Source organism: Scyliorhinus torazame, unplaced genomic scaffold (assembly GCF_047496885.1).
Source record: "Scyliorhinus torazame isolate Kashiwa2021f unplaced genomic scaffold, sScyTor2.1 scaffold_1496, whole genome shotgun sequence".
In the NCBI taxonomy this organism is placed as follows: domain Eukaryota; kingdom Metazoa; phylum Chordata; class Chondrichthyes; order Carcharhiniformes; family Scyliorhinidae; genus Scyliorhinus; species Scyliorhinus torazame.
In genome coordinates this window covers 10001-17500 of record NW_027309223.1, presented here as the reverse complement: position 1 = coordinate 17500, position 7500 = coordinate 10001, and positions in this window count along the sequence as shown.

Here is a 7500-nt window from a genome sequence, read left to right as displayed (position 1 = left end):
TGTCACTTCAACTTGCGGCTGCGGTTTTGCTTGAATAACTGTTGCCGGGCTTAATACACGTCCCAGCGGGCGAATTTGAAGGGGGTGCCCGGGCTTGGGGTCACGTTGGTGGGGTGGTGGAGGGTCTGTGTGCCCTTCGGTCCTGGTCCCGTTGGGAAGGAGGTTGGCGTGCTGCCGAGTGTGCTTCCCCGGACGGGAGGAGCGGTTCAAATCGTGTGCCTTCGGCGGTGGCGGGGAGAGAGCGCAGCTGGGGCGGGTGCGGTGTGGAGACGGAGTCCCTTCTTCCCCGAGGGGGCTAGGGCACTGCCGGTGCGGGTGCAGGCTTACGGCCCGGTGCCTTTTGGTGTTGGGGGTTGCGGTTGGGGTTCGGTTTAGGGTTAGGCGATAGGGTTAGGGATAGGGTTAGGGTTAGGGATAGGGTTAGGCGATAGGGTTAGGGATAGGGTTAGGGTTAGGGTTAGGGATAGGGTTAGGGTTAGGGTTAGGGATAGGGTTAGGGTTAGGGTTAGGGATAGGGTTAGGGTTAGGGATAGGGTTAGGGTTAGGCGATAGGGTTAGGGTTAGGGATAGGGTTAGGGTTAGGCGATAGGGTTAGGGTTAGGGATAGGGTTAGGGTTAGGCGATAGGGTTAGGGTTAGGGATAGGGTTAGGGTTAGGGATAGGGTTAGGGTTAGGGTTAGGGATAGGGTTAGGGTTAGGGATAGGGTTAGGCGATAGGGTTAGGGTTAGGGTTAGGGTTAGGGTTAGGGATAGGGTTAGGGTTAGGGATAGGGTTAGGGTTAGGCGATGGGGTTAGAGCTAGGGTTAGGGTTAGGGTTAGGGATAGGTTTAGGGTTAGGGGATAGGGTTAGGGTTAGGGATAGGGTTAGGGTTAGGGTTAGGGTTAGGCGATAGGGTTAGGGATAGGGTTAGGGTTAGGCGATAGGGTTAGGGATAGGGTTAGGGTTAGGGTTAGGGATAGGGTTAGGGTTAGGGTTAGGGTTAGGGATAGGGTTAGGGTTAGCGTTAGGGATAGGGTTAGGGTTAGGGATAGGGTTAGGGTTAGGGATAGGGTTAGGGTTAGGGATAGGGTTAGGGATAGGGTTAGGGTTAGGCGATGGGGTTAGAGTTAGGGATAGGGTTAGGGTTAGGGTTAGGGATAGGGTTAGGGTTAGGCGATAGGGTTAGGGATACGGTTAGGGGTAGGGATAGGGAGTATCTGGGACGGGCAGAGACTCCTCGGCGGTCCCCCCGGTCCCTGGCGGGCAGACGGACCTCCTGGGCCGGAGGCAGCCTCCGCCGGCGTTACACCCTGTCCCTGGCGGGCAGAGGGACCTCCTGGGCCGGGTGCAGCCTCCGCCGGCGGACCCCCCGGTCCCTGGCGGGCAGAGGGAGCTCCTGGGCCGGGTGCAGCCTCCGGCGGCGGTCCCCCCGGTCCCTGGCGGGCAGAGGGAGCTCCTGGGCCCGGTGCCGCCTCCGCCGGCGGTCCCCCCGGTCCCTGGCGGGCAGAGGGACCTCCTGGGCCGGGTGCAGCCTCCGCCGGAGGACCCCCCGGTCCCTGGCGGGCAGAGGGAGCTACTGGGCCGGGTGCAGCCTCCGGCGGCGGTCCCCCCGGTCACTGGCGGGCAGAGGGAGCTCCTGGGCCCGGTGCAGCCTCCGCCGGCGGTCCCCCCGGTCCCTGGCGGGCAGAGGGAGCTCCTGGGCCGGGTGCAGCCTCCGGCGGCGGTCCCCCCGGCCCCTGGCGGGCAGAGGGAGCTCCTGGGCCCGGTGCAGCCTCCGGCGGCGGTCCCCCCGGCCCCTGGCGGGCAGAGGGAGCTCCTGGGCCCGGTGCAGCCTCCGCCGGCGGTCCGCCCGGTCCCTGGCGGGCAGAGGGACCTCCTGGGCCGGGTGCAGCCTCCGCCGGCGGTCCCCCCGGTCCCTGGCGGGCAGAGGGAGCTCCTGGGCCGGGTGCAGCCTCCGGCGGCGGTCCCCCCGGTCCCTGGCGGGCAGAGGGAGCTCGTGGGCCCGGTGCAGCCTCCGCCGGCGGTCCCCCCGGTCCCTGGCGGGCAGAGTGACCTCCTGGGCCGGGTTCAGCCTCCGCCGGCGGTCCCCCCGGTTCCTGGCGGGCAGAGGGAGCTCCTGGGCCGGGCTCAGCCTCCGCCGGCGGTCCCCCCGGTCCCTGGCGGGCAGAGTGACCTGCTGGGCCCGGTGCAGCCTCCGCCGGCGGTCCCCCCGGTTCCTGGCGGGCAGAGGGAGCTCCTGGGCCCGGTGCAGACTCCCCCGGCGGTGCACCGGTCCCCGGCGGGCAGAGGGCGCTCGTGTACCGGGTGCAGCGTCCGCCGGCGGTGCACCGGTCCCTGGCGGGCTCAGAGAGCGCCTCGGCCGGGGATCGTCTCGTCCCAACGTCCGCCTGGTCCGTGGCCCGCAGGGGGCGCTGTCGGGCGGGGTACGGCCACGGCCCGACGTGCCTCCGGTGGGCTGCGGTCAGTGTGTGCCGCCGTTGGCCGGCTGCGGGGCTTGGTGCTGTTCCAGCCGTGCGTTAGGTGGGCGAACGGCAGGGGGCGCCCCTTGGGCGGGTGGCGGGCCCCGCGCGGGCCAGCCGTGGGGGGTCACGGTCCGCCGCCGGGGCGTCCAAAGGGCGGCGAGAGGCCGTCCGCCGGTGCTGACAAGTCATAAACCAGCGGCGGTGACAAGTCATAAACCAGCGGCGGTGACAAGTCATAAACCAGCGGCGGTGACAAGTCATAAACCAGGACAAGGTTGTTGACGGCGCCGGGCGGCGGCGAAGCGGCTCACCCCGGGGCAGGGTGGCGATTCGAGGAGGGGCGCCCACCCGGCCGCCAAGGCCGCCGCCGGCGGGGGCCGGGGGCGCCGTTTTGAAAAAGAACCGTAGGCCGGATGGGGTCCGATCCACCCACCTTATGCCGACGCCGAGACCTCATTCCCGGCATGACTACCGGTGGTCCGTCCCGCTGGTCTGCCACTTGCGTTTGGCGTCACGAGGGGTTGGCGGGGTACCTGCAGATTGGTAGGAGGTGGAAAATCGAGAAATGGACTTTGGTCGGAAAGGTCCCCTCGAGCCTCCAGGTCTGCGGAGACCGACCCGGGCTGCCGCCCCGCCGGCCGCTCGGCCCGATCGGGCGCGAATTTCTTCCGATTTTCGCCCTTTTTTCGGGTTTTCGGCCGGCGCTCCAAACGGCGGCCCGACGCCCCGCCGAGGCCGGGCACGGCTCCCCGGAGCGCGAGGGACCGGATCAGACCTCGTCGGCACTGGCATGGCCACCGCAACGCTCGGACTTAGCCTGGGGAGGCTGGTCGAGGCGGTGGCAAGTCATGAACCAGTGGAGTCTGGCGGAGACTGTGGCAAGTCATAAACCAGTCGGACTTAGCCTGTGGAGGCTGGTCCAGGCAGCGGCAAGTCATAAACCAGTCGGACTTAGCCTGTGGAGGCAGGTCCAGGCAGTGGCAAGTCATAAACCAGTCGGACTCAGCCTGTGGAGGCAGGGCCAGGCAGTGGCAAGTCATGAACCAGTGGCAAATCATAAACCAGTCGGACTTAGCCTGTGGAGGCAGGGCCAGGCAGTGGCAAGTCATAAACCAGTCGGACTTAGCCTCTGGCGACTTCCAGGAGGTCTATGAGGTCCTGTGCCGCCGCTTTACCGGGGCCAAGGTTGCAGGAGAGCGGAACGGAGGAGTGGATTGGTCCCGCCGATGGGGCACGTGCATATATGAAAAGTGCACCCTACCGTTAGTTAATCACTTGCCCTCGGAAGTGTATGAGGTCGTGTCCAGCCGTGGTACCGGGGACACAGTGGGGGTGTTCCCGCTAAAGGGAGCGGATTGGTCCCGCCGAGCTGCCACTTGCATTTGTGGTCGAGTGTCTCGGACAGCTGGTTAACCACTTGCCCTCGGTAGTGCCGATGAGGTTTTGAAAAAGCCGATCTGCGGGGACTTGGAGCGCCTTCCTCGGATGGACTACCGGGCGCCCTCCCGCCGATTTGCCATTTGCGTTTGGCGTCCCGAGGGGTTGGCGGGGTACCTGCAGATTGGTAGGAGGTGGAAAATCGAGAAATGGACTTTGGTCGGAAAGGTCCCCTCGAGCCTCCAGGTCTGCGGAGACCGACCCGGGCTGCCGCCCCGCCGGCCGCTCGGCCCGATCGGGCGCGAATTCTTTCCGATTTTCGCCCTTTTTTCGGGTTTTCGGCCGGCGCTCCAAACGGCGGCCCGACGCCCCGCCGAGGCCGGGCACGGCTCCCCGCCGCGCAAGGGGCCGTGTTTGCCTTGGTCTGCCTTGGAATTGTCACCAAACGCCCGCGCTTCGCCTGGGGAGGCTGGCCGAGTCGGTGGCAAGTCATGAACCAGTGGAGGCTGGTGGAGACAGTGGCAAATCATAAACCAGTCGGACTTAGCCTGTGGAGGCTGGTGGAGACAGTGGCAAGTCATGAACCAGTGGCAAATCATAAACCAGTCGGACTCAGCCTGTGGAGGCAGGGCCAGGCAGTGGCAAGTCATGAACCAGTGGCAAATCATAAACCAGTCGGACTCAGCCTGTGGAGGCAGGTCCAGGCAGTGGCAAGTCATGAACCAGTGGCAAATCATAAACCAGTCGGACTCAGCCTGTGGAGGCAGGGCCAGGCAGTGGCAAGTCATGAACCAGTGGCAAATCATAAACCAGTCGGACTCAGCCTGTGGAGGCAGGTCCAGGCAGTGGCAAGTCATGAACCAGTGGGAAATCATAAACCAGTCGGACTCAGCCTGTGGAGGCAGGTCCAGGCAGTGGCAAGTCATGAACCAGTGGGAAATCATAAACCAGTCGGACTCAGCCTGTGGAGGCAGGGCCAGGCAGTGGCAAGTCATGAACCAGTGGAGACAGTGGCAAGTCATAAACCAGTCGGACTTAAGCCTGTGGAGGCAGGTCCAGGCAGTGGCAAGTCATGAACCAGTGGCAAATCATAAACCAGTCGGACTCAGCCTGTGGAGGCAGGTCCAGGCAGTGGCAAGTCATGAACCAGTGGCAAATCATAAACCAGTCGGACTCAGCCTGTGGAGGCAGGGCCAGGCAGTGGCAAGTCATGAACCAGTGGCAAATCATAAACCAGTCGGACTCAGCCTGTGGAGGCAGGTCCAGGCAGTGGCAAGTCATGAACCAGTGGGAAATCATAAACCAGTCGGACTCAGCCTGTGGAGGCAGGTCCAGGCAGTGGCAAGTCATGAACCAGTGGCAAATCATAAACCAGTCGGACTCAGCCTGTGGAGGCAGGGCCAGGCAGTGGCAAGTCATGAACCAGTGGAGACAGTGGCAAATCATAAACCAGTCGGACTTAGCCTGTGGAGGCTGGTGGAGACAGTGGCAAGTCATAAACCAGTCGGACTTAGCCTGTGGAGGCAGTTCCAGGCAGTGGCAAGTCATGAACCAGTGGAGACAGTGGCAAATCATAAACCAGTCGGACTTGTCCTGTGGAGGCTGGTGGAGACAGTGGCAAGTCATAAACCAGTCGGACTTAGCCTGTGGAGGCAGGTCCAGGCAGTGGCAAGTCATGAACCAGTGGAGACAGTGGCAAATCATAAACCAGTCGGACTTAGCCTGTGGAGGCTGGTGGAGACAGTGGCAAGTCATAAACCAGTCGCACTTAGCCTGTGGAGGGAAGGTGGAGACAGTGGCAAGTCATAAACCAGTCGGACTTAGCCTGTGGGGGCAGGTCCAGGCAGTGGCAAGTCATGAACCAGTGGAGACAGTGGCAAATCATAAACCAGTCGGACTTAGCCTGTGGAGGCTGGTGGAGACAGTGGCAAGTCATAAACCAGTCGGACTTAGCCTGTGGAGGGAGGTGGAGACAGTGGCAAGTCATAAACCAGTCGGACTTAGCCTGTGGGGGCAGGTCCAGGCAGTGGCAAGTCATAAACCAGTCGGACTTAGCCTCTGGCGACTTCCAGGAGGTCTATGAGGTCCTGTGCCGCCGCTTTACCGGGGCCAAGGTTGCAGGAGAGCGGAACGGAGGAGTGGATTGGTCCCGCCGATGGGGCACGTGCATATATGAAAAGTGCACCCTACCGTTAGTTAATCACTTGCCCTCGGAAGTGTATGAGGTCGTGTCCAGCCGTGGTACCGGGGACACAGTGGGGGTGTTCCCGCTAAGGTGGAGTGGATTGGTCCCGCCGAGCTGCCACTTGCATTTGTGGTCGAGTGTCTCGGACAGCTGGTTAACCACTTGCCCTCGGTAGTGCCGATGAGGTTTTGAAAAAGTCGATTTGCGGGGATTTGGAGCGCCTTCCTCGGATGGACTACCGGGCGACCTCCCGCCGATTTGCCATTTGCATTTGGCGTCACGAGGGGTTGGCGGGGTGCCCGGAGATTTTCGGGAACACGATTTTTAGAACATTTTCTGGCAGCGGTAGCACTTTGAAAGTACCCAGGAAAGTGCTACTTTGAGGTACGGTCCCGATTTCAAATCGAAGGCCTTACCAATGAGCACTCGGAAGTCCTCAAGGGGTTTTAGCAACAATTTTGACGGACTTTTCGAACTCATTTGCCGGCCTAAAAATCGGTCAGAGTCCGAGCCGGCGGTAACTCTGATACAAACAATGTGTTTCTGTGAACTCTTGTGTGAGAAACATACTTGTAAAAAAAACAGACAAAGTGTTTTTTCTGTGGCGAGAGAGAAACACTTACAAAGTTTTTAATGGCGAGAAAACAAAGACACAATTATATATATATATATCCTTGTACAATAATTCAAGAAGAGACAGACATATATGGTAGAAGACACATTATAAAATGTCTGTCGAGGTTTAGCCTTTGTGACTGGGCACCTCTTGTCTTGTTTTCGGGCACACCTGGAGGCCAGGGTGCCCAAGTCTGTTTTCAGGCGACGCGGGGCGGCGGCGTTCCCGTGCCTGGTTCCCTTGGGTTGCAGTCGCATGTGTCACGGTTAACGGGTTGCACAGAGGCACATGTCGGGGCGTTCCCAGAAACCTGATTGAAGTCAGGCGCCGCACGCCGGCTGGTTGCAAGTGTCGTGCGAGCGCCGAAAGCCTTGGCCGAGAGCAGATTCTCGGGCGCGAGAGGTCACGCCCGTGGCGGCCAGTCGTTGTTGCTTCCTTCCGCACACGGCGGCGTACCTCTCGGCACCTACCTCTCGAACGATCAGGCGAGTCGTGTCCGACGTGGGAGGGCCCTCGGCGGGCCAGCGCTATTGTGGGCTGGTGTTCAGGCTGAGCGGTTGACCCTCCCCGTGCTGTGTGGGTTCCCCCGCCGCCCCGAGTCACAGACGGACATCGACCGAGAATTCTCGCAGCCCTTGTGAGGCCGAGGCGTGCGTTTGCTCTCTCTCTGTCGAGCAGATCGCAGTGGCAATATCTCGAGCCCTGGAACGGGCAGGCTCCGAGTCCTCAGTGTCGGCTTTTCCTAGCACTGTGTCCCCGTTCCTGTGGCCGAACACACGTTCTCTGGCAACGAAAGGAAGAACTAAAAGGGTCGCACACTGCTCCCGTGCGTGTGGCGTGCCTCTTCCGCCTGGACGGCGCGAGCCGGTCGCACCGTAT